Source organism: Hesperophylax consimilis, chromosome 18 (genome assembly GCF_061612785.1).
Source record: "Hesperophylax consimilis isolate HC1 chromosome 18, BYU_Hcon_1.0, whole genome shotgun sequence".
Classification (NCBI taxonomy): domain Eukaryota; kingdom Metazoa; phylum Arthropoda; class Insecta; order Trichoptera; family Limnephilidae; genus Hesperophylax; species Hesperophylax consimilis.
The window spans coordinates 15,125,529-15,153,497 of record NC_142853.1 but is presented as its reverse complement, the minus strand read 5'-3'; the positions used below and the strand labels follow the sequence as shown (position 1 = coordinate 15,153,497).

General features: G+C 34.4%; 1 protein-coding gene and 2 non-coding genes across 8 annotated transcripts in view; 1 reads left to right on the top strand and 2 right to left on the bottom strand.

The window, feature by feature from the left end:
- Window positions 1–27,969, bottom strand: part of LOC149415420 (uncharacterized protein CG43867) — a 766,937-nt gene that overhangs the window by 618,249 nt on the left and 120,719 nt on the right. The gene's annotated exons all lie outside the window — the stretch shown is intronic.
- On the bottom strand, window positions 12,100–12,172 carry TRNAV-AAC (transfer RNA valine (anticodon AAC)). The gene has a single exon. It is a non-coding gene; the product is annotated as a tRNA-Val (tRNA).
- Window positions 14,174–14,246, top strand: TRNAS-UGA (transfer RNA serine (anticodon UGA)). Its single transcript has one exon. It is a non-coding gene; the product is annotated as a tRNA-Ser (tRNA).

Genomic DNA, 27,969 nt, shown 5'->3' with positions numbered 1-27,969 from the left:
TTATATTACAAGTAACATTTATTTATAAAAAAATATGTATTAGGAGTGTCATTTCAAGTCAAGCATATGCAGATTGCAGACCGCAATCGGTACCGTGAGGAAAGAGTAAAAAAAAGATTTATTGCCAGTGGTATATAGTTTTTATAACGGTATAATATATCAGCTTACAAAATCAACAGTTAACAAACCGCAAGACATAACGAAACAAATCCATCACCATCAAAAAGTCAGTAAACATTAAAAAACAAAGAGAATAGGTAATTAAATAAAGAAATGAGCCATTAATCAAAACCTTGGGGCAAGCCCAGTTATAAATGCGAATAAAATAGATACTAAAGATAATATTCTCAAGGATCTTGAATGAGATGATATTGCTTAATCTTAATCCATCAACATGGTTGGATTTGAGAACGCAATTTCGGATTGCATTAAAAAGTTCTCTAATCCACCGCCTTGTCGGAACTCTGGCTGTTTTTTTACTGCGGAGTAATTAAACTCAGTAAACTGAATTAATTTCGCTTGTAGGAAATGTCGGACAGGGGAAGATTAAAGCAGGGGTCATGCCGTGTACAGAAAAACCTTTTGATGGATTTGCGAAATTAATCTTTGCAAATGGAAAATATTATTTGTTCCGTAATTGCATAAAATTTAATTTTTATTTGCCCGGAGTCACGTTGTGACGCTGGCGGAAGTGGGGGAGGAGGAAGGAAATATGAAGGTTAGGAAATTTCTGGACTGAATGAATGAAAATTAAGTAATTTCAAGCTATGATTTGGACACCGTCGAGAGTCATCAACGCAACCACAACTTTATTTACATATCAGTTCTTATTCTACGGCAGTCATTAGATGAATGGCCGCCATGCTTAACGGTTGTTTGATCAAAAGCTGAACGGGCCGAAAATAGGTATTTAACAGGTTTAGTTTTAAAAGCATTGATCATCAATTAATTATGTGTGAAAGAGGTTGAAACACTCTAACAATCTATTACGATGAAAGCAAATAATTATTTCACTTCTTAAATAATTGCAAATTCTCTTTGAGGCGTCATTTTAATTTAAAGAAAACTAAAGATAACCTTGTAAATACCACTATTTAATCTAAATAACCAATAGTTTCTTCGTCAGGATAAAAACATAAAGATATATGTTTATTTTTTAGCATTATATGTTTATCCTGACGAAGAAACCATTGGTTTCGAAAGATATCGATTAAACATATTTTTATTAAATAGTGGACACTATGAATTTTTTTTTTCATTTAATTTTATTATTCGAGAAGAACGTCGAATTTTTGTTTCATGCAATATTATAAAATGTTTGTTACATTATATTCCATCAGATTAAAGTGTATTCAGTTCATTTTTTCAACTACCCCTTCTCCCTTAAGCCTTGTTTACTCTTCCCCCGCCCTGTTCACTGACAGTTGTAGTTTCCTTCTTTAAAAAATGATACTGTCCTTAGTACAACTGAAAGGGATTTGCTGTTGACATGACCCATAAGATTTTATTGCGTGAGCAAACATGGAATAAGTCCTGGGAATTTTTGCAGCCCGTTGGATTCGTAGCAAAAGATCGTTTGCGCCCGATAAAGAAGCCTCGTGGCAAGCAAAGGATAATAATACTATTTTTAGATTTCCTTGCATATTTACGCAAAATTATCCAGATTATGTTAATTAAGGATGAGCCTTACAATATTATCTATTTAATATCATAGGTCTAATAGCTCCGTGCAGTTGGGTGGTATAACATACAAAAAAATATTAAGAAAATGCGAAGTTTCAAATAAAAACAATTTTTTACAATTTGTGGTTTTACTCACTAAGTTATTCCAAAAAATAAAACAATTTTCAATAGGATTTCGAACAGTACATGTGCTAGTGAAATCTATATGGGCAGCGTAGTATATTATGCCAAAGAAGAAGAATGAAAGTTAAAAACGTTGGTCGAGTTGAAAAAACAACATGTGTCCAAAGTAATATTTATTAAAACATTTCCTCAATTTGTATAAAACGCAGCACTTTATGAGGGGGTGGGAATGTATAACGGCGTTTCCACGAATCGGGCGTGTGCAGTATCTGCAAAAATGACTGAAAATATTTCTTCTGATTAAATAAAAATTACGCAGTCGTAAAAGCCAGCCCGCAGCCGTATCTTATCGCAAGGGGGTAATTTTATTTTAATATTATTCCAGATTTTATGGCACTGTTTTGAATGTGCCATTTAAAACAATGAGAGTAAAACTCCGCTCTGGACAATAAAGCGTAGAAGACGCCCAAGTGATAAAAAGTTTATTTGAAGCCTGTTTTAAAGCAATCATTTAAACCTTCTGGAGCATTCTTCCCGAAGTTACAGTCAGGAAGCTGGGGAGAATTTGGGAAGGCAGATCGATCAGTCCTTAACCTAATATAAGAATTAGTGTTTTCGCACGTTCCGAGACTACTAAATAAACTTTATTAGATACTGGCAGTGACTGGAGAACTTTACTACCTAGTTATATAATGCCTTGTAGCTTTGGGTAGGATTCCTGCATTTTATACGCTTGTTTTGTATGTTATTCAAGCAGTAGTAATTTTACTGTGAAAATCCGTGAGTTCATACTTGCATAGAATACTTATTTAGCAACGAAATATTTTTTTTTACAATAAAAGATATAAATTTGTTTTAGACCACTTTAATTTTAATTGCACTCTACCGGTTTCGGAAGCACACTTCCTTCGTCAGGAGAATATTAAAACTAACCTATGATACAAAATATTGACAGATATATTCACAAAAAAATATAATTTAGGTGTTTGAGTGGGAGGTTAACAAAGGGGACGGGTAATTGCGGGAATTCCGGCAACAACAGAGCGGTTTACTGGAAATATATCTAGAATGGGACTAAACGATACATTAATATAGTTAATAACCAAATTAATAACCAAGTTAATAACGCTAGTATATTGAATTCTAGATATATTTCCAGTAAACCGCTCTGTTATTGCCGGAATTCCCGCAATTACCCGTACCCCTTTGTTAACCTCCCACTCAAACACCTAAATTATATTTTTTTGTTTATATATCTGTCAATATTTTTTATCATAGGTAAGTTTTAATATTCTCCTGACGAAGGAAGGGTGCTTCCGAAACCGGTAGAGTGCAATTAAAATTAAAGTGGTCTAAAACAAATTTATATCTTTTATTGTAAATTACGACTAGCCACAAAGTAAATGCTTATTACAAATATGTAATTTTTTTTAAACTGAGTATAAGCCAATCGTGCCATATTTCTTCGGTGACTAATATATACATATTTTATGTTGGAGTCGAAGATGGATTTTTTTTAAACGCCCATTTACAACTTTATACAGAACATATGTTCATAATGGTTATAATACTCTTATTAACATAATAATTTAACATATATAACGTATTATATCATTTTTTTGTTTTTGTTATAAAAACATTTAAAGCTTTTTACTCTATGCACTAAATTATGTAAACTGTAAAATTATGTAAAAGCCCATAAGAGCGTTGATGATTAATAAAATAAAATCAAAATAATGAGAATAAACTGGTACAGTTTGTTAAGGATTATTGCATATCTGCATGTATATATGCAATAAATTAACATTTACACGTAATAAAAATAAAATATCCTTTGTATACACACTAAACCGAACACACATCAATGAAGTAAAATATATCAGGGACCTTGGGGTAACACTGGATGATAAATTAAACTTTATCCAACACACTGATGACATCATTAACAAAGCCAATAAAATGCTGGGATTTATAATTCGTATAGCAAAACCCTTCCACAACATAAACACTCTATATTCCCTTTACACCTCATATATTCGCCCGCACCTGGAACACTGTACACCGATCTGGACTCCTTTATACCAAGCCCATATCGAAAGAATAGAAAGAATTCAAAAAAAAAAATTAAACACATAAATTATAAACTAAACTTACACTTCTCAAATTATACCGAATCCATTAAATTTCATTATTTTAACTCCCTCCAAACACGACGTCTAATTTTTTATCAAATTTTATTATTTAAAATCCTAAATAATGGTCTGGACTCACCAGAACTTACCAATCTTCATATTCCGTCTAGATCAACCCGACAATATGATTTATTTTATCTACCCTCGTGCAGAACAAACATTCGAAAAAAATCCCCAATTCCTCGTATATGTGCACAATATAATAAAAAATTTACAACATTGACATTTTTGGTAATAACCTAAAGAAATATCGATATGAAGTAATGCGTACGATCGATTATTAATATGAGAGTATGGAATGTATCGGCAGCATCTCCTATCCTCTTCCTATTTTCCTCTTCCTCTCCCCTTCCTTTAACACCAAATTAATTTTAAGATACTAAAACTTCATTTCTAATGAACTTTAACATAAGAAACTTCTGTGGCTTGACTTCAGTTAACTTGTATATTTATATCTATCATTGTATATTATAAAAAAGCTGTTTTTTTCTTACAAAATAAATAAATAAATATAAACGTAAATAAGGCAATGTTTTATAGTTAAATATGTCGACAGACCAAGATTCATTCCCCACATGATGCAATCTCTGACAGCACGAATTGTATACAAAATTTGTGCGAGAAGTAAACTACATTAAATGGAGCATGGAGTCTAGTCTCTAGTAAATTTATAAGGTGGAGAGGAAAAAAACAAATAATTAAGAGACGTGAGTGCCTTATTTTTCTGAGTGTTTTAGAATACATACCTCAGGGCGTTTACCACATAGTAAACATGCTAGTTTTAGACATGATTCCTGCATTAACTCTAGTTCAAGTATTAGCAGATTCATTGAAGAAATCTGATAGAATAAACCAAACGTGACTGAGTTTTCTCGGTGTTTGTACAAGTCAAATACTTATGGATATCATAAAAAGTTATTCTCTGACATCGTAAAACCAAGTGCAATGGTTTAAATTCATATTGTCCACACTCAACAATGTCAGTACGACTTAAGCAGCGATTTTCCCTTCTCAAGTAAAATCAGATTTTATTTTCCTCTTTTCTATTCTACGTTGTCAGGACCCGCCCAGAATGGCGTAGGACAATACTTTAAAAAGGAACATCTGAGATAGTGCAGTAATAAAAGGACATGGAATTGGCTGCCAATCAAACGAGGACTGCATACGGCAGGGTCGGCACTGACACAAATATTAAGACATTAACAAAACTAACATTTTTACACGTCACATCACATCTAATGAGAAGTGGTATGTACCAATCAACTACAACATGCCCACTAACAGTTAGTGCCTTAAGTTGAAATGTTTTCATTCATGAAATGAGATGATAAGCGTTCAAGTATTTTATAGTGCCTTAGTAAACTAGTGCGTTGTTTATATGTAACATCAAGGGCTGATCATGACAAAATGGTCATTGATTATCGTATTGATTTGTCAAACTAGCATTAATGCCCAAATTTGGCGATGATGAAGACATCTGTTTTAATTGTCACAATAAGGATTAAACATTCTACAAAATTTGATTTGTTCAATGAATAGAGTAAAATAGTTGGGTATTGAAAAGTTGTAGCGGTAAATATTAGCATAATTCATAATACATCGAACGCTCAAGGTCGAGAGCAGCGAGGATTACATCTTGCACCTACGAGAATGTACTAGAACGTACTATGCAGTATGCAGGCAGCCGGAACATCCCCGGCTGTGGTAACAGTGGACCTATAATAAGCGCGCCCGCGTCGCTACTAAGTCAATCGCTAGCCGATACGTCGAAAACTACAGGGAGCAAACGTCCCCCGTTCCACGCCGCACCGACTCGTTGCCCGTACCGCGAACCCATCGTGCTCATGTCACTAACCGACCAGGTCCATCATACCTCCGGTTTTCTTACCTCACATTTGGAGTACCTGGAAGACTCATTGTCTTCACCAGTGCTGAACACCACCCACAAATCCGGTATCCACCAACGCGGTGTAGAGTCACCAACTCCATCGCCACGACCACTACACCATAGTTCATATCCGCTTTATAAGATGTTGACCATCGACCTGGAGGATTCGCCGTCGATTACATCCACCGACGCGGTGTCGATCTTTGGCCTGGGGAATTTGCAACCGATCATGTTCACTTCAGCATCGATCATCAGTTCGGAGTCATCGCTACATCAACTTCACTGACTCAATGAAGTCTGTGATTCTACACACAACATCTTTCATTCGTCTCACCTTACCAACCCAAAAAGTTATTAGCTGTTAACAAAGGAGATCTTTTATGGTTGGTCCATAATACAAAAGGCTCAGGCAAAAGCTTTCTACGTCATAACTACCCTGTGTAAAATGCCCACTGCATTGCAACTTGACATAAATTCCTTCACTTCAGAAATATCAGAACAAGAATAAGGCTCGTTAAAATGGACAACCAAGGATAACCCGAAAGGAGCATTGAAACTGTGGGATAACGCACAAAGTACCGTAGTGACAAGTAACCGGTGAAAAACAGCGAACCTGAATTCGTTTCGGTGCGCGGTCTACGCTTTTTTGATAACATCCTTTTTTCCAAACGGACTGAATTAAAAAAAAAAAACACGCATTTAACGGCCAAGTTCGAAAAAAACTGAGGTACTGGGTGAACGTACTTAAAAACTGCAAATTAATAACCTGCAAAAGAAAATTTTGCTTTTCAAAATTAAACCTGGCCGAAATATGCTTTTGGCCCATAAAGCGAGGTAAATCGATGATTTGAAATTTTTTTTAAGATTTTCTTTTTCAATCGTCTACGGACCTTCATTTGTAAGAAGAGCTTCACAACGTTTTGAATTCGGACCGTATAGCAGAAGAAAAGAACCATTAGAACCGGATAATAATAAACCTAAATTATTTTTTTCTAAGGTGTACGATTTTTTAAAATTAGATATTGGATGAATTTTATGCTGATATTATTTAATGGGTTGCTAGCAGAGTTGTTCATAACCGGCGACGCCCAATCCAGGCCAAAGCGAGCGGTGAATTTGGATTGTGGAGTAACCCATAGGGCACTAGAAAACTTTATAGATGAAGTTGAGAACTGGAAAACTGCAACGTTGCAGATATTCCAGAATAACAGACAGAATGGCCAAAACTGCCCAAACCTGCCCTGGAACGGTCGAGACCGAACTGAGAAATAAATTGAAATTGTGGGATAACACGCCGGGCACTTATAGCCGCAGTAAAGTTTAAGCTGACGCAATAGTTCCCCTCGGCTGCGGGGAAGGCGACCGGGGCTGGTGGGTTGGGGAGCGGGAAGGAAAACGAGACGGAGGATTGCTTGATGCGAGGATAACAGCTGCAGGATTCTGGGGAATGGATTCCTAAGACGGTGGGATAGCGTCACGGTGAAAAGTAAATGACCAAAAGAAAGATGGAAATAAAAATAAACGTGGCCTTTGGTATTAAAATGTAGCAGAAAAATTTTTGGAGAAAATTTTTGTATATTTATTTATTTATTTATTTTATTTTAAATGCACATTTACAGTTATACATAACCAATAATAAACATACATTTTATTTTAATTTATTAAGTAATAATAGCGTTTTTGAACTGGTGAATATTAAGTTGGAAAATATCTATATCAGGGGACAGGTAATTTAGTAACATAATCATTTTTCCGAGCGGCATTACTAATGGTAAGTTGGTTCTGCATTTTGGAACGACAAAGGTTCTGTGCCTGCGCGCTCTTGTATAATTGTCGGGGACATAAAACTCAAATTTTTCTATAATATCGGGAATACAGACGTTACCATTTAGAAGTTTATATGCTGTTATCAGCAAAGCAGTTTTCCTTCTATCGGTGAGGCTATTAATACCCAGCATGCCGGACAAAAAGGCTGATGGATATAACGACTCAGCGCTGGGCTGACGTAGCGGCCCCCGCTGCACCGCACACCGCGCCCGCTACCCTGTCAGCAGTAACGCAAACCAAGGAAAGGATGAGAACTAGAGCGGCCACCAAAGCAAAAAATGACGCCGGTCAATTTGAAACCGCATCTTTTAGCGGCGCGATCCCCAAAACGCACGCCACGGAACCACACGTTCCAATTTCCGAGCCGGAATCAAAAACCGCTCCTAATACGGAAGATTGGATAAAAATTAAACGCAGACAACGCACAGTGAAGAATTTAACTATCGGTAACTCCGATAAGTCTTCGAGTATAAAATCATATCCAAGAATAAAGAATATTATCGTGTCTAGATTACATAAGGACACAACAGTAGAAGAGATCCGGGCACATCTGGAGAAAAACGAAATAACAAATAGTGAAATAGAAAAATTCATCGCACATTCTCAAGAATACGCGGCTTTCCGTATAGGTGTAACGGAGGATCTATACGAAAAACTTTTACGGGAAGATTTATGGCCTCGAGGAGTACCGGTAAGACATTATCGGTACTTAAAACCAAAACAAAATCCTATTGATGATAATCAAAACCGGACCAAAGTGAATGAAAATGCCGCCGCGAAATGACTAGAGAACCCCCTAAAAGTGAATTCTCTCCCTTGCACAATTTTTTACCAAAATGTACGGGGATTAAGATCCAAAACCGATGATTTCCTACAAAGTGTAATAATACAGAACAACGATCTTATATTACTATCAGAGACATGGCTTAACGACAGCATTTACAATAGTCAACTCTTCGATCAACGGTATGACGTGTTCAGAAAGGACAGAACCTCGGGACATTCAAGGGGAGGAGGAGTACTGCTAGCCGCGAGACGTGACCGTGCAACTCAAACCCAGAGACTTATCTGGAAAGTAAAGACGAGAATATGTGGATAAAGACATGCCTAAATGATTTTGGTGTTATTTACATATGTGTTGTGTACATTCCACCGGCATCGCCAAATAAAACATATACCGATTTTTTTGATAAGGTTACTGAGAATTTTAATTTTTTAATCAATAAAAAGATTATTATAATAGGCGACTTCAATCTAAAATCTAGTAACAAAGGCACCGAAATGGATCTCATATATTTTATGAATCTTTTCCAAATGGAACAAAGCAACTCTATTACAAATGTGAAGGGAAGCACGCTGGACATTGTTATCAGCAACATTGATTTAAAAGTATATAAATCCTTATACTCACTAGTTAAAGAAGACGCTTATCATCCATCGTTGTGTATAGAGATTTCGCCGAACAAAAACACAACCAATTGTCAAACACGAAACTTGTGGAATAATATTGATAATAGTGTTAGGCGAGGATGGAACTTCGAACATGGCGATTTTAAAGCTCTTTATTGCCATTTACAATCTCATGACTGGCAACCTTTGAAGGACATAAATGATGTTAATTTAGCGACACACTTTTTCTATTCCATAATTTATAAATATTTTGATATGTGTTTCAAAATTAAGCGCACTCCGAGGAATGGTAGAAAATATCCTAAATGGTTTTCTAGTGAGATTGTTAGCGACATAAAACTCAAATTCAAACATTACAAAAAATGGAAGAAAACTGGAATGGTGAGTGACCGGGAAATGTTTTGTCTACTTAGAACAAAAATAAAACGCAGTATTCGATTAGCACATGTGCAATATATTAATTCTATTGAAAAAAATATCAAATGCGATCCCAAATCTTTCTGGAAGTATATCTCGTCCAGAAGAAGTGATGGCGGGTTTGTTGACCATGTTACTTGGAATAATCAGTCTTTCTCAGGAGCAGATATTCCAGAAGCATTTGCAGACTATTTTAAATCAACTTATAGTAAGGAAGCTGCGGACTTGAAATCTTTTATACCTGGAAAAAATACGCCAACAAAAGCACAGAATGTTGATATTCAAAATATTACAAACACTGACATCACCGCTGCTGTTAAAAAATTAAAATCCAAAACTTCTTTTGGACCGGATCTTATTCCGTCATTCGTGTTAAAGGGATGCTTTGAGCCCTTATTAACACCTCTCGCGTATATTTATAATCTCTCACTTAACTCCGGAATATTCCCAGACCTGTGGAAAATCTCTAAAGTTACACCGTTACATAAAACTGGTGATAAGGCTTCAGTCTCTAATTATAGACCAGTGGCGATCCTATCCTCTCCAGCCAAGTTGTTTGAACTAATAATTCATAAATGCATTTATACCCAAGTTGAACCCTTTATAATTGACCAGCAACACGGTTTTAGGTCTGGCAGATCTACTGTGTCTAATCTAATGGTTTTTACGGAGTACATATCTCAAGCTCTTGATAGTAACAATCAAGTAGATGTATCATACAATGACTTCGCAAAAGCCTTTGACTCAGTAGATCCGCTTATTCTCCTAAATAAACTCGACCAATTTGGATTTTCAGCGAAACTTCTATGTCTATTTGTAAGTTATTTCTCAAATAGACAACAATACGTAACTTATGGTATTTTCCACTCTTCCAACTTCATCACAAACTCTGGAGTTCCACAGGGGTCGAATCTTGGACCCTTACTTTTCTCGCTATTTATCAATGACATTTACCATTGCATAAAATTTTCCAAGTTTCTCTTATTCGCGGATGACATGAAACTATTCCTTTTAATAAAATCTTTGGAAAATTGCTTGCAGCTACAAAGTGATATAAATTCTATCGTCGAATGGAGTCATACCAATAAATTAGGGTTTAATATTAAGAAATGCTCCATTATGTGCTACACCAAGGCAAACAAAACGATTTACTATAACTACAAAATGTCTTATTCATCTCTTCAGCACATTGTTATTTCAAGAGATTTGGGAATCGCATTTGATACGCACTTAACATTTCACGTCCACATAGAAACGATATGCAACAAAGCTTTAAGAATGCTAGGATTTGTGCTAAGCAACTCCAGACATTTTTGCAGCTCGGCCGCGATTCGTGTGCTATACTATAGTTTAGTACGTAGCATTTTGGAAAGTGGTTCTGTAATATGGGGACCAATGGATTTAACTTACTCTCAAATGATAGAGAAAGTACAAAAGAAGTTTCTGAGATATTTATATCTTAGAGACTTCGGATATTATCCCTGGTAGTGGTTTATAAGTGTGGTGTGGTTTTCCGATTCTTGTGTTTTTTGTAATATATTTATGACGCAAGTTACTAAATCGTAGTAGAAATCATATCTGGAAAAAATTAAATTCGTGAAAATTGGTAATGAATAGAATTTAAAGTTACGACGCAACTTTTTTATAGTAAATATTATTTGACAAATTAAAACAAAAACGGTTTTCCAAAAATGTCTGCTCTTTATTTAATGATAATATTAAAATAATTATTTTTTAGGGTGAATTGCCTAATACAAAAAAAATAATAATAATTATGAAAAAACATTAACTTATAAAATAGACGAAACTCTATTACAAAACAAAGAGTGATCGCGTAAAGTCCCACTTAATTAAACAAAAAATGAAGCAATATTAAAATTTTAATACCATTTTTTTATTGCTAAGCCCTGCTTAGTTTTTCAACGTACAGGTTATCAAAAATACTAATTTCAGTTCTAGGTGCGTAAAGTGAACTTAAATTTGACTTGAAATTTTCAAAATTGGAAATGATTGCGTAAATACAGATAAGCGATAATCGATAATGTACTACTACCAATTATCTAAATGACTATTAATTTTATCTTTAAAATGTGTATTTCTTTTGTTTAAATTTTTAGTAAAGATTTTGTTATTTTTCAAGTTTACTAACGGTGTTCCTTTGAACGGTAAATTTCTGATTATCTCCTAAATTCGTCAGCAAAAAAATATAATAGACATTATTTATTTTAAAAGACAGTGGATGAGGCAAATATTTTATAAATACAGCTTCACTATTATGAAAAAAAATAATTAATTTAATTCATTTTAAATTTTTTACAGTTCGAGATTGTTCAAGTTCACAAACGGTGTTCGTTCGAAAGTTAAATTTCTGATTTCTGTCTCTGTAATTTGTCATCAAAAAATAATATTACCTATAAAGAAAATTGACAATATTTGTTTGTGAGACAAAGTTTTTATTTTATATTACGTTCTTTCAGCTTCATATCATGCAATTATTATAATATTCTGTGATTTTTCATGCTATTTTCCAAAAAAGATGTTTAAAAAAACAAAAAAACATGTTTCCGCCCGGGATCGAACCGGGGGCCTTCCGCGTGTTAGGCGGATGTGATAACCACTACACCACGGAAACCACACAAGTCGGTGAGACATTCAATCAATAAAAATCTAGTTCGCCTATTCTTATTGTGTGCGCACAAATTTTACATCACGTCGCGTGGTATTTATAGAAAGTAACTTGTTTCAACAATTGGCTTAGCCCGCGATACATAATGTAGAAGGAGTGTGTTGAAGTTGTTGATTTTTATTATTTTTAATAGGATTTTTTAAAATTTTCTACTAAAAGAATGTATCAAAAAATATATCGGAATCCATCAAATTCGCACATTCCTCTGATTGTATCACTGATACAAGTATTTGTGCGCGACTAGATGTTCTGAGAAAGTTTATTAGTTTTAGTAAGTCAGGACAGTCGATAACGTTATTGACTTGGAAATGGAGTCACTGAGGAAATTTATTTTGGATGCTTTCAATATTGTCTTGATAAATACCGTAAAGCGAAGTCCATGTGGAGGAGCAATATTCAAGTCGAGAACGGACTAGCGTATAGTAAAGGAGAAGGAAGGTTTCAGGTTTTTAAAACACTCGACTGTACCTGATAACAAAGCCTAGCATTCATTAAGTTTTATTCACAATGTTGAATGTGCGCATCGAAATGAAGTTTTGAATAAAAAAGTGCCCCTCGGTATCTTATACAGTACCTATACGCGTCATAATTTCGTAAGACAGCGTTGTGATTTCTGAAAAGCTCATTTGTTCACATTTTTTGTAACTTAGATTTGTTTTCAAAGGAAAATGCTTAAAACCATACTAAATTTCTTTGGATGAGCAGACAATCATTTCAATTTCACCAACTTACAAGATAAACAAACAGTGCATGAAACATTTAGTATTGATAAAAATAATAAATAACTCCGGACCCAGGATTGATCCGTGTGGCACGCCACAAGTAACTGGTTCACACAAGTGTAACCTCGTAATCATACAGCTTACATTGTATGATACACACCAACGTAATAAGTTTCCCTAATTCTGTAATACATATTTTAATAAGAATTGGGTGGTTAACCCTATGAATAGCTTTTTGAAATTGCAATAAATTGCATCTGCCTGGTGGCTTAGATCTGGGTTGGTGAATAAGAAATTTTAATAAATAAATTTCGAAATCTTTATCTTGATCAAACAGTTACAAAAATTATTAAAAATTAAAATTGACACTCATTTGTTGTTTTACAGATAGGATGACACAATACCCTAAAATAAAGTCGAAATCTTAACGACGTAAGTGAAGAAGGCGTGTATAAAAATATTCGGCGCGCGACCCGGTGTATTGGACGGACATACGGTCGAATTTACTATAGCAGGTCAAGAAAATTGTTCTATCCGAGGGGTTATTTTAATTAATTCCGATAAACTTATTGATAAAATCTCAGATTTTTCCAACTGAATACCTTTGGAAGTTACTAATTCATAGTCTTGAAAAATAAAATATCGTGATTACCGTTTTCGGAAAAAATATTTTAATGGTTAAGGTAACTACTGTTTTTATTAACCTTAAATATAAATACATTAATTATTATTTTTTTGGTAAACTAATGTTTAAGACAACATTGTTTATGCATAAAACAAAGGGTAACAATTATTTTACAAGCAATAATTATTAGCCTGAAACACTCATCCACATTGAAAAATCTCCTGATAAAAGATACATGACGCCAACGGGACTTGAACCCGTGTCCTTTCGATTTCCGGTCGACAGCTCTGACCACTGAGCTATGGAGGCTTATCTCTTATCCGCGAAATAATTCAATATATACTAGTGTTTCATTCAACAATTAATGCTTGTTACATTTTTTCACCTGAAACAACCAACTTTATTTTATATGAGAAAGGCATTGTAAGTGCTAACTCTCTCACTAGATGGCGTCGAGACAAATTGTCTACATTTTTTGGTGAAGATACTAGAACTTGTACATAAAATAAAGTTGGTTGTTTCAGGTGAAAAAATGTAACAAGCATTAATTGTTGAATGAAACACTAGTATATATTGAATTATTTCGCGGATAAGAGATAAGCCTCCATAGCTCAGTGGTCAGAGCTGTCGACCTGAAATCGAAAGGACACGGGTTCAAGTCCCGTTGGCGTCATGTATCTTTTATCAGGAGATTTTTCAATGTGGATGAGTGTTTCAGGCTAATAATTATTGCTTGTAAAATAATTGATAAATACATTACATCCGTGGGTATTGGTCTGAAAAAAAATATTGTAGTTACAAATTCGTCAGAATTACTTCAAATGTAAGCCTCGAGCGTTTGCTAGGAGTTATTCCGTTGGAGTTGTTAGAATCTTGTGTCGCCTTAAATTTATTTATTTTTTAATTCATAAAAAATAATGCGAGTTGGTGTAAAAAGGGGCTTGAAAATGTAAATGATAAAAATCCGTAAAATTTGATCAAATGTAAAGTCTTCTCTTGATATTCTGAACCACATGTGAAAAAGACCACGAACAGCCATTGAATATTTTGTTGTTGTTTGTTTTTGGGGTGTTATGCCGTGTTGCGCTAACTCCTTCTTTAGCCGACGTTTCGGACAGCGTTGCAGTGTCCATCATCAGACACATCTTCGGATCTACCGGATCTGCCCTGATGATGGACACTGCAACGCTGTCCGAAACGTCGGTTAAAGAAGGAGTTAGCGCAACACGGCATAACACCCCCAAAACAAACAAAAAAAATGCTTTTGGCCGTGAAAATCTAAAAACTAGCCATTGAATAATATATATTTATGTTCTTTAAGGAGCGACGTGTTTACGAGAGGAAAAGCATATTTTACGTTGGGCGGTACACCTATATAGTATACACATCTTATTTTCCTTGTCCTATTCAGGTGAAGGACCTATTGCATAGACAAAGCGCTTTCAATCATCCCTTTTCTATGCTACTTCAGCGGCCTCGCAAGGTGAAATTCGACCATTCACAATTGGAAAGTAGCTTGAAATTACATTAGCCGTGTGTGGTGACCAAATCTGATTAACCAGGCACTTCCCAACCTTCCTCTCGCACGTATCTATCCCTTCCCGACTACCTTCAGCTTCAAGACATACCTCCATTGACGTCATTGTCCCATTGGATCCAGAAGGTTGTGAGCAGTTGGAACTCTTGTGCGGTATGCACGTAAACAAAAGATTATTCCAAACTGCCTTGAGCACTCACACAGAGCGGCTCAACGTAGCCCGAAAAGGAGCACTTAAGACAATTCTGATTGTTCTGGTTAGAACTGCGACAGACGAAATATTTAAAAAACTTTCTATGAACAAAACATTATTAAAAAATTTTTGTTTAAAATTTAAAAAAAAAACTACAAGAATACATCACTGCCCAACATAAATACTCAACTAGGGCAATAAGGCAAAATATACTGGTCAAATCTCTGTTTGAATTTTGAATACATATTTTGGACAAAGAAATATTAAATTTCATGCTACGGAACTATACGATGCCCTATCGAAACAAAAAAAAACACCAGAAATTAATATATTTGAAACTAATGTCAAAACATGGCCAAGGGCACTGAGTGATAATCAACTTGCAAATATTATGAAGACAATGTAAAATAAGATAACTAGATACTCAAAACAAAAATATAAAACTACAGGCCGACTTAGAACAGGAAACCCTAGTGAGGAGAACTACGAACACTGTGACACTATTTTTATACTTACCGCTTTTATGCTTTATACTTAGATCATTTTCCACAATATGCATGATTTGTACAAATAAATTAATTAATCATGTCATAATCAAGTACAAACTTTGCTTAAATAGAAACTAATTAAAAAATATTTACCTAAAAACAATCTAACCTCTCTTGCAAACGTAGGTTACTCAGAGAGATATAATAGCACATGTTGGTAAATAGATCATCTCCTGGGATACGATCCAGAGCATTCAAAGTTCAGACACCAGCTGCGCCGGGCCTATAAAACGGATCGTTAAATCGGGATAATCGCCATCATTCGCTAACTGGTGGCTGGTTACTGGCTGCTGGCTGCTGTCTGCCCGGATCTCCAGACGGATCCGATTCAAATACAATATAAAAGGAGGCGGGAGTGCATCTTGGAATTATGCGAAAGACATGCCGAAACAGATTAAAGGAAATGGATATCTTAAGTTTTGCTAAGTGAAAGAAAAGTTGGAAAGAATTATTTATCATTATCTGGTAGTGGAGATGAGATGGTTCAATAAATTGAATCTCGTAAATGTTAATATAATTAAATAATGTAAGCTCAGGTTGCCGGCAATGAAATCTGTATTCAGATAAATTTGAGTAATCTTCAAAACAACCAAACGAATTATGATCATTGATGAAGAATGGTATTAAACGTCGGTAGAAATCCAATAAGCAGTTGTTAATGATGGTGGAAAAAATTTACAACGATGATGAATGATTCAAAATTCCAACATAAAATAGCCAAGGTTCAAACCAAGCAACAATTTAAATCAGATACCTGGTTAATATTTTGGAAGAAAGAAATCACTTTGTGGTTTGACATATTAATTATTAAAATAAAACAACTACTTTGTTTTAACCACGTTTATTTAATTAATTTCCTATGACCGACCGGTTTCGCTTAACACGAGGATCTTCAGGGAACAAACTAAACTAGTAAAAAATAGATTGAGTGTGTTTATATACACATTTAGAGTGAGACAAAAAATAACATAAAATAAAGAAACAATGAGATAGCGTAAGTTTGAAATCTAAAATAGTTTATATTCTCATCAACAGATTCTCATCATCGTCTACAGGCTAAATATAAAACTTCAATCTAGAATCTTATCAAAAGTCAATACACGAAGAATTTTTTGATCTTTATGATATATATTTTTAATTACTTCTTCCTATACTGAATACTGACTACCGATCTCCCCAAAACAAATAATTTACCCGAGTGTACCTATTATATTACGTGTACGATATATTTTGACAAAACATGGTCTCGAAAGTGTGCTGAAATTTAAAACTTCTCCATTACTACCGGAATTCGGAAGAATTCTCAGGACCTTACTTTCCCCTTCATTTTATCGACTTCTCGTTTTACAAGAATCAATTTCAGAGCACTTTATCAAAGTCGAGGACGTCAAATTCTGACACGTGGAAAATGATTGGAAGAAGCCCGGCCATGTGCCAAGTGACCGGAGGGACGTCCAATGAGGAAGATGAAAGACTCGGGCTCGTCTCGGCTTTTAGTGATAGTTTGGTTTTTATTTGTCAATCTAAGATTGAGTCCGGTATCCGGTATAGAGGATGATATGGAGAAAAATAGCAACTGGTGGAAGTCTCGAGCCATACAAGAAAACATGTATTTTCGAAGAATACATGTACGTATGTTCAATTTTATTGGGGCCATTTTACAAGAAAAATAATCAGTACAGTCGTCAGTTTCATATGTTAGCTTAGAAAATTGGGCAAAACTAATATTATGAAAGTAATGTATTTTAAAGACAACCTAAGTGTAAAATATACTTGCTTAAGATATACCAGTCTAAAAGTACCCAAAGCAGAGAAAATCGAGTCAAATTAAAAACAAAACGCATTTTAGCTAATTTCAAGCGCTTGGCAGGTCTTCGTATAATAGGTCATTATTATATCGAGAAGCTTACTGCAACTTGTAGTGCAATTATTTATTTTATTTATTAATTTAAACGCCCTGATGGGCTTTTACATTATACATATTTTACTGCATAATACAGTGACAACAGAAGGTTTTATTTTTAAAACATCAACACAAAAATAACAATTTTTTTTAGGCTCACAACATATCTACAAGAAAACAACAAATATACGCAATCGCTCTTTAAATATTCTACATAAAAATGTCATTCAGGTATCTCTTGAACACAGGCAAACTTATATTAAATATGTCGATATTTGAATATTTTCTAGTCAAAGTTTCCGCATGTTTTATTGTATGATTTTTATGTAAAATAAATTTATTATTATTATTATTATTACATTATTATTAATTTGTTTCCAAGTTTGTGAAAGCGAGAAACAGTACCAACTATCACAAGAGTATGTGATAGTTGGTACTAAAGTTATTGTTGCAGAATAATATATTTTGCCTAGTTGCTCGAGTAGGTACTCTGAAATCAATTAATTGCAGGAGTTCACAACAGTCTAGTTTGGAGTTAATAATCTTAAATAAAAAAGTTAGGTCATTTATTTTTCTTCTGTTTTCTAGGGAATATATTTTAAGTGTATTTAGTAACAATGTATAGTTTATGTGTTGAATAGGTATGTGTAATGTGAGTTCATAAATCGTAAAAATGTATTATTTTGAATTAATTTAAATTATATTATTTTGATGTTGAATAACGTAAGTAGATATTTCAATACCAATGGCTGTTCATTTGAGTGCCAGCAGACGATTATTTGATTACGCCATTATTTGTTCTCTTGTTCAGATGCTCCGGTGTTCAAGTATTGAGAGGAATTGAAATTCGATATTGTAGTTTGCAGTCAAAACAATAATGGTTTATTCTCCGTTGTTGTATATATACTGCAGTTTTTTGATAGAACAAACATAAGCACCCTTTGTCGTGAACCATCACAAAATAGATGGTAGATACTCGGGGTAAATAGGAAGGATGGAATGCCACACATCATCTAGACCTCGCAGCGCATATGAAATAATGATAAAACCACAAGCGCCAGCGGTTCGCAGTATTAGACCTCCAGTTCACGAGTTCACGCTTATACAGGATGTCTCGGGGTAAAGTGCACTAACTTCGGAGGGTGATTCTACATGATTTTAGAAGTAGAAAATATAAATAACTTTTTTCGAAATTCAAACGTTTTAAGGTAGTTTTTACGTTAAAAACAAGAATTACTTGTATGGGAAAATAAATATTCTTAGAAATATTTTAGTACCTATGTGAATTTTTTTTTCAGATATCTCATTCAAAAATAAATACAACCACATCTTGCCTACATGAAAGGCGATCTGTGGCAGAACAACGTCTTATATTATAAAATGCATTCCAAATGGTTGAGTTAAACTCGAAAAGTAGTCGACCGATATGGCTAAAAATTTCAAGGTTTATGTTTTGTTTTGTTTTGTTTGTTTGATTAGTGCCCGGAGTGTTAGAGATGTTTAAATGGTAGAAGAAGTTGGGGACGCCCGAGGTATACTTAACACAATACCTATGCACCGTAATGAGATAAGGAGTCGATTTAATGTAGTTTATTAACAGTAACACTGTGCTATACAGTAGTGAATGGTGGGAGAAGTTGGAGGCGCCCGAAAAAGATATTAGCAATAGCGAAGCATTGCGGGGATCCACTAGTATCTTATAAAAATGGAAAACGGGGACCTCAGCACGGGTAAGCACCATGTTAGGCTCACATTACCAAAAAATGTTTTATAAAACAACTGTTAAATTATCAATAAAAAAAAACCTTTTAATGCGTACGGACTTATTTTCCCACAATTGTCATACAGAAATAACAGTTCTTAAATTTAGAAATAAACAGTAAAACGTTATTTTCAAATCTTTTTGTAATTCCTGCAATAAAGTATAAAAAGTCCCGGTAAGTTGTTACAAAAGAACGTGACTTTAATTGGCATAGTTTTTTTGTTATTTCACAAACTACAAGCATTTTCCGCTCGAATAGACCGGGCCCAAGTAAGGGGCGAAAAGGTAGGTCCGACCTTTCGAGCGTATTCCGCCGGGGGCAACAAATCTTTTGTGCAAAAACTGATTCTCGGTAGCTAAGGGAATGTAAAAATATTCCTGGTACAGAACGATACTTAGCTATACTGCGGACTGCGGAGCGGTATTTAGGTAACGGGTGAATTTATCGATTCATGTTTTATCGGAACTCGCCGGGCCTATCAGCTTTTATTGTGAAAAGCTGACAACCAGAAAGTTATTTTGTATAGTAGCTATTTGTGTTAAAGTTAGAGTTTGATGATTATAGGGTAGTTGGAACTTTTAACGTGAATTCATTCCTTCAAGCTAAATTGATTTTTTCCCTTTAATATTATTTATGGATGCATTTGTTTAGTTAAATTCGGGAAAAAAATGTTACCACCGTAACAGGTAATTAATAACATGCGATAAATTATGCACAGTTTACAGAATTATAATCGGTATGTTTGTATATGTGACGTTATTATTATTATTTATTTATTAGACACCTATATAGGTAGAGTTTACACATATTTTAATAAATTAATGCTAGATAAAGACATACTACATTAACAAGATTTGATTAAAGCAATCAAGTTTTAAAAGCTAAATCTGCAGGATACATTAAATTATCAGATCCTATGCAAATAAAATAAAGGTTATTGACACGAAGCGCGGCAGTAAATAGACTGACGGAAAGGCAGCGTTTGAACGCGGGAGGTAGATATAGCAACAATGCAAAATTATAATGCCTGTTCTACACGGGGGAACAATTTTACATTTTTAATTATCTAAAAAGTTAGAATTTTTAAAGAAAGCAATTTTTATTTTTTACCTGTACTATTACATAGAATAATCATCTCACGAATTTAGTGCACTTTACCCCATGACACCCTGTATATCTAGAGTTCTTGTTATTATGGAAACTCTTGAGTATAACTTTAATCATTAATTTTTGAACCTTAGCTAATTAATCTATGGCTAATAGGGTTTCACCTCCCCGTGTGATTATTCCATGTTCAATGATCGATTGGCAAAGAGAATAGAATACAATTTTCATACATTTTAAGTTGAGTATGTTTTCTTAGGTTATGTTCGTTATTTAGGTTGTGTAGGCCAGAAAAGAAATGCGAAATATGTGGGTTGTACGAATGAGTTAATCATTCTATGGGATTTATTTGGGCGTTTTGTAATACATGCTGTGAAAATTTTTTTAATTGTAACTAAGCATCAAATATGTTCCGCCACTATGAAAGGATTAAAGCCATTTTGCCTATAGCTGTAAGGTATATATAAAAAAATATATACGTATTGTAAAAATCGAAATTAAATCGACGGTGTGTCGATTTAATTTAGAAAATTTCAGTACATGCTTGCCTTGGCACTATCACTAGCTACCAAAAGCGATTTGTGGGGGAAAATATAGAAACGAGACCGTTCGTCAAAATGTCCATTAAGCGTTCACTACATCCATTTACCATTAACCCTTTGAAATATCCTTTTATCGAGAGAGCCCGACTTATTTTGCTTTCGGTTGCCCGAAGACCTATCTTAAGGTTGGAAAAATTTACGATACTACCCCATACGATGTGTTAGAATTTCTAATGAAATACCGATAAAGTCCGCGGCTGGTGGCGAAAAATTGCACGGGGTTTGCTGGTGGGGGAATATATTTATGGGATGAGGATGGGGAAGAGGGTTGGAATAAGCAGCGTGCCGTGACATATTTCCAAAATTCTGGTAAAAATAGAATTACTAGCAATAATTTTAGTGTACGAGAAAAAATATTTTTGATGTTATTTAACTCACAACATTTTACAATAGAAAAGTTATCTAGATATTATAATTCATTATGGAATAAGAAATATTTTAACTGACCCATAAAAAATTTGGCGGTCGAACGCTCTCGACTAGCAATCCGAAGGTCGCAGGTTCAAATCCCAGCGTGCACAGGTAAAATTTAATTGATGATTTTGTGTTATTTTACAACTTATTCATTTAAAAATAACTTAAAGTATACTTGCGCTACGTTTCAGAGTGAAAGATACTCTCAGTATCGCCCTGGTGTAAAAACTGAAACGTTGCTTGAAAAGACTTTAGCCGTGCTTTTTTAACCACTTTCCTCTTCCCAATCTCCTTCCCCCTCCCCACTACCTTAAGCCTCATAATATACCCAGTTGGAAATGCCATCGTCTAATTGGCTTCAGAAGGTTGCGAGCTGTTGGCTTTATAGTACGGGATTCACATAAAAATAAATATAAAATTATTATTTGATGATAACATGCCCTGATGAGAAACAGTCGTAATTTAAGGCGATGCACTATGTCGTGTAATATTTTAAATTGAGCCGCTATCAATAACAACCCTTACGTAGATTGCGATAAGGTTTAAATTCCCGCTTAACACCATCCGCCTGTTCATTTATTTCATTTATGCAAGAAAAAAACATGGCCAAAAAGTCCCTTTTATTTTATTTTGTGGATGTTCAGGCATAAATATTTAATTTTTTTTTCGATAATTTTATAATTAACTTAATTTTCCACATTATACAATAAAATCATAACCCAAAATGGGTTCGTAAGTAGGAAATTTTGAACATAAGAGCAGTTTTCATAGGCCTTATACATTATTTTTTTCTGGGCTTATATAAAGACTTATCTAAAAAATACTCGATTATTTCAAAGGCCAAGATGTATTCTACTCGCAGTATTTAATTAAAGCATCTGAAACATTTGTAGGCGACCAAATTTTCAAACCAAAAACAAATGATTTTGCATTACTACGTATGGCATCGCCTTAAGAAAAAGTCGAAGGTGATTTTTTTTTCAACAATGATTGGATAAATATTTAAAATAGAGTGATTGGATTATCTCATGTGTAATAATAATCATTTTTGGATGATTAGTATAGCGCCGTTTTTGTGCAAAATCACCTCAAGGGCGCTGTACAAATATTTAATACATTTCTACAATGATCTACGTTATTACTAACTACAGACTAGTCAAAATATTATCAATTTATATAACAGATGGCATCCACTAGTTCGTCGATCACTAACACAAAGCTCCTATGTACAACGCATTTGATTGATGAATGTGATTCTAGAATGTACATACGTTATAATTATTTTTTATTTATATTTTGTACAGGCAGATAATATAATATACCATATAATTATAAGCAAGAATTAGTCATCCGAAATCCTAATACAAATTGAAAACAACTCGATACAGAGCACCTGACCGGACATCAGAAGGCACGGGTTCAATTCCCGTCGGCGGCATTTATTTTTACTCGGGAGATGTTTTCAATTTGTATTAGTATTTCGGATGACTAATTATTGCTTATAATTATTTGTTATCCTTTATGCTATGCCAAGGTTTTATCCTTGTCTAATAAACGTTAGTTTATCATAAAAAAAAATAATAATAATAATATACCATACTTACCTGATAGGTCACGAAGCGATTGCATTATTTTTATACACGCATAAAAAAAAACTAAGAATCGATTGCATTATTTTATTTACGTGTATTAAAAAATGAGTAATAGCATTATTTTATATATGGGTATTAAAAAAAATGAAAAGTGATTGCATTATTTAATATAAGTGTATTAAAAACAACTAAGAAGTGATTGCTTTCTACGAAAGTATAAAAGCTTTTTTGTTTTAAAAAAAACGTAAGTACAAAAGGTCTCGGCATGTGGCACGCCCCTGGGGGGGTGGAGAAGAAGGAGGATATTTATTAGACCATAAAATCGGAAGGGACAGCGATTGCAGCGCCTTGGGAGAGGCGTTTATCGGAGAGCGATAGTGCGCTTTTTAAAACGCCTTGAAAAAATTGCACAATGTGACCCTAATAAATATATTTGATAATTTAATTTTGGTAACATAAACTCAGAAACATAATGCACGTGTATGAGTGAAGCAGGTATGCAAAATGTGTATTATTTTAATTTTAAAGTATATAATGGCAGGTTGTTTCCGAAGAAAGATTGAGAAAATAATAAGGGGTTCTTAACAATAGAAAACGAAGCCAAAAGCGTTGCATTTCCCGAATCTTATATTTAAATGTTATCAAGGAAATAAATAATAAAGCATAAAGAATGTTTGCATCTATACTATGTTATGATAACAATAGACAACAACAGAAGTATTTGTTTGTAACAAAATTACAAAGCGATAACTGAAACAATTAAAAAGAACCGATAAAGACGTTATGTACTAAAAATTAAATAAATCTATCGAATTTGTACGTACCATGGAAATTATTTCTTCTGTTATATTTATTAATTTGGTTTTGGTTTAACGCCCAGCTGGGTTTTAACATTGATTATAAGGAAAATATTTAATAAGCTATTGAAAATTATACAAAAAGCTTTTTAAGTATACACTAATGTAAAACTGATAAACTCATCATTAATGTTAAAAAAATTAAAACAAATAACTGTTACGTAAAATAAAATAAAAACAAAAACAATATTAAAACCAAAATCACTAAAACTACTAATAAGTCGTCTTAACGTGGCCTAACCACAATTTGAAACTGGTATTGAACGCCGAAACAGCTGTCTCGATAATAAAAAACAAAAATACTTGCAGAACTTATTAATAACATTTTAAATGTGATTCACATTATTTTTCATAAAAATTAAATGGAGTTCTACGAATTAAAAACAATCAATAACCTAAAAATATATTCCCTCCATCAATGAAATGGCCCCACCCTACATCTAACTATGCGTCCCGGAAAACACTGGTCTGAGGCAGTCAACTCTTAGATCAGCAAAATCAGCAGCTGTAGGCAGACTGATGGAACCTAAGCGCAAGCCAAATACTAAGTTTGGTGATCGCACTTTCGGAGTATCAGGGCCGAAGGATTGGAATAAACTACCTCCGGAACTAAGATCCATAACAATTCCAACAGAATTCAGGTCTAAACTAAAAACTTACCTTTTTAAGCTGTCATACCCTTAAATTAAATATACCATTCCTGATAGAAAGTCCAGTTATATCCAATTGTGTCCTAAATCCTGTATCTAAATTTCGCTAGTAAACAATTACTTAATGTTAATTAAGTGTTAATTTTAAATGACCTACCAGGTAAGTATTGTACTGTATATTATCTCCATATATAGTTAGTAATAAAATAGATCATTGTAGAAATGTATTATATATTTGTACAGCGCCCTTGAGGTGATTTTGCACAAAAACGGCGTTATACAAATCATCCAAATATTATTATTATTATTACGCTACTATAATTTGTAGGATTCAGTAAAGTTCTGGTATAGAGTATACTTTATAATATAAACAGTCAGTAAATATATCAACAATACCTCTAAACCTGTTGCCCAGATCATGCATCCCATTGGTTAGACATTAGAAAGTGTAGCTGGTTGGTTCTGTTCGTTTTTAGAAAAATGTCAAATTTTATTTTGTCTTCCTCTCCGGTACATGAGATTTAACAGCGGCGATGATGGCAGGGCTGTCAATTAGATGGTAGACGACTCTACAAATACAAGATCTGAATTAATTCTCCGGTCATTGATTCATCAAATTAAATTAATCGAAATCATGAAATTTATAAACTAGCGAGCATCTAAGTGCCTTAGGGCCCGTTCCCACTTCCGTTTTCAAATCGGGGGCGGGTCCCGTTTTAAAATCGGATGCCCTAGTGGCTGTAGTGGATGTATGGAGCTGTTCACACTTGTCCGACACGATTTGAAAACGGATCCGACATTTTTTGTCGGATGGCTCGCCTACGCAGCGCGTCCGTTTTCAAATCGTGTCGGCACACGCTCGCTCATAGTGTTGTATGGAGCTGTTCACACTTGTCGTCCAGTCGTTCCGGCAGAGTCCCCGCCAAACCCCGACCCCTCCCCGCCCGCTCCCTGTCGCAAGGAAGCAGGCACGCTGCGTGCTTGTATTTGGTTATTTTGTTAAGTAAATAAATCAAAACTACAATAATGGATAAGGAAATAAATCCCGAAAATTTAATACCACTGGTCGAAGAAAGAGTATGGTAATATTTTATCTTTAACTAAATAAAAACAAAACACTTGGTGTACACAACTTTTGTACATCAAAATTTTTATTTTATTTTATTTAAGTTTACTTTTTTTAAAATTTTAAAGCTTTAATGAGATGCACGGAAGAGCGTATTAGTTAAATAAACACATAATAAAAAATATTTGAGTGTTTATTGTTTTCTTACTTTAAAATATCGATAGCCTTTCTTCAGGACAAATGCACTTTCTCAATTTTGTATTTTGATATGTTAAGCTCTCTGAAACTCATTCCAGTAGATGGTTAAAGGAAGTGATAGACATTCTCTTAAGCCATTAAGCGCCCTTGAGGTGATTTTTCATGGTGAAAACGGCGCTATATAAATAATCCATTCATTATTATTCTAAAATAATTAAAGAACTTTAGTTCATCACTTCTTAACTCACCAATTAACACTTGGAAAATTCCTACAGAAAATCATTCGGCTATGATTGGGTGTACCCAAAATTTTCTTTTCACTTTTTTCCTTCTATTTAATAAGTACCACATGACAACAAGAGCTTCATCGTCGTCCATTGCGCACCATTACTGAATAATGAGCAAATAACATGTTTTTGTTGAATCGACAATTATTTTTTTTCGTAGAGTATGGTCCGTTTTTAAAACGGTAGTGTGAACAGGGCCATTGGCCGTCCGTTTTTAAAACGGGACCCGCCTCCGATTTTAAAACGGAAGTGGGAACGGGCCCTAAAGGGCCCGTTCCCACTTCCGTTTTCAAATCGGGGGCGGGTCCCGTTTTAAAATCGGATGCCCTAGTGGCTGTAGTGGATGTATGGAGCTGTTCACACTTGTCCGACACGATTTGAAAACGGATCCGACATTTTTTGTCGGATGGCTCGCCTACGCAGCGCGTCCGTTTTCAAATCGTGTCGGCACACGCTCGCTCATAGTGTTGTATGGAGCTGTTCACACTTGTCGTCCAGTCGTTCCGGCAGAGTCCCCGCCAAACCCCGACCCCTCCCCGCCCGCTCCCTGTCGCAAGGAAGCAGGCACGCTGCGTGCTTGTATTTGGTTATTTTGTTAAGTAAATAAATCAAAACTACAATAATGGATAAGGAAATAAATCCCGAAAATTTAATACCACTGGTCGAAGAAAGAGTATGGTAATATTTTATCTTTAACTAAATAAAAACAAAACACTTGGTGTACACAACTTTTGTACATCAAAATTTTTATTTTATTTTATTTAAGTTTACTTTTTTTTAAATTTTAAAGCTTTAATGAGATGCACGGAAGAGCGTATTAGTTAAATAAACACATAATAAAAAATATTTGAGTGTTTATTGTTTTCTTACTTTAAAATATCGATAGCCTTTCTTCAGGACAAATGCACTTTCTCAATTTTGTATTTTGATATGTTAAGCTCTCTGAAACTCATTCCAGTAGATGGTTAAAGGAAGTGATAGACATTTTCTTAAGCCATTAAGCGCCCTTGAGGTGATTTTTCATGGTGAAAACGGCGCTATATAAATAATCCATTCATTATTATTCTAAAATAATTAAAGAACTTTAGTTCATCACTTCTTAACTCACCAATTAACACTTGGAAAATTCCTACAGAAAATCATTCGGCTATGATTGGGTGTACCCAAAATTTTCTTTTCACTTTTTTCCTTCTATTTAATAAGTACCACATGACAACAAGAGCTTCATCGTCGTCCATTGCGCACCATTACTGAATAATGAGCAAATAACATGTTTTTGTTGAATCGACAATTATTTTTTTTCGTAGAGTATGGTCCGTTTTTAAAACGGTAGTGTGAACAGGGCCATTGGCCGTCCGTTTTTAAAACGGGACCCGCCTCCGATTTTAAAACGGAAGTGGGAACGGGCCCTTACTTTTCAAAAGAGTAAAAAGTTTATTTATTAATTGAACTAACTGTACCCCGGCACGCGTTGCTGTCGCTCAGTCTATCTGTGCAAATAGAGAAACAATAGCGCTTTTACTTCCAACAGATGGAGCTGTTTTCTTTTATTACCACAGGTTTTAATCACAGGTGACGTCTGTATAATGTAGGTAAAAAACGTAATATAATATCCGTGTATAAAAACACACGCGAATTCGAATGCAACGTTCTGTCAAAATTTCAAAGCAATCAGTGAATAA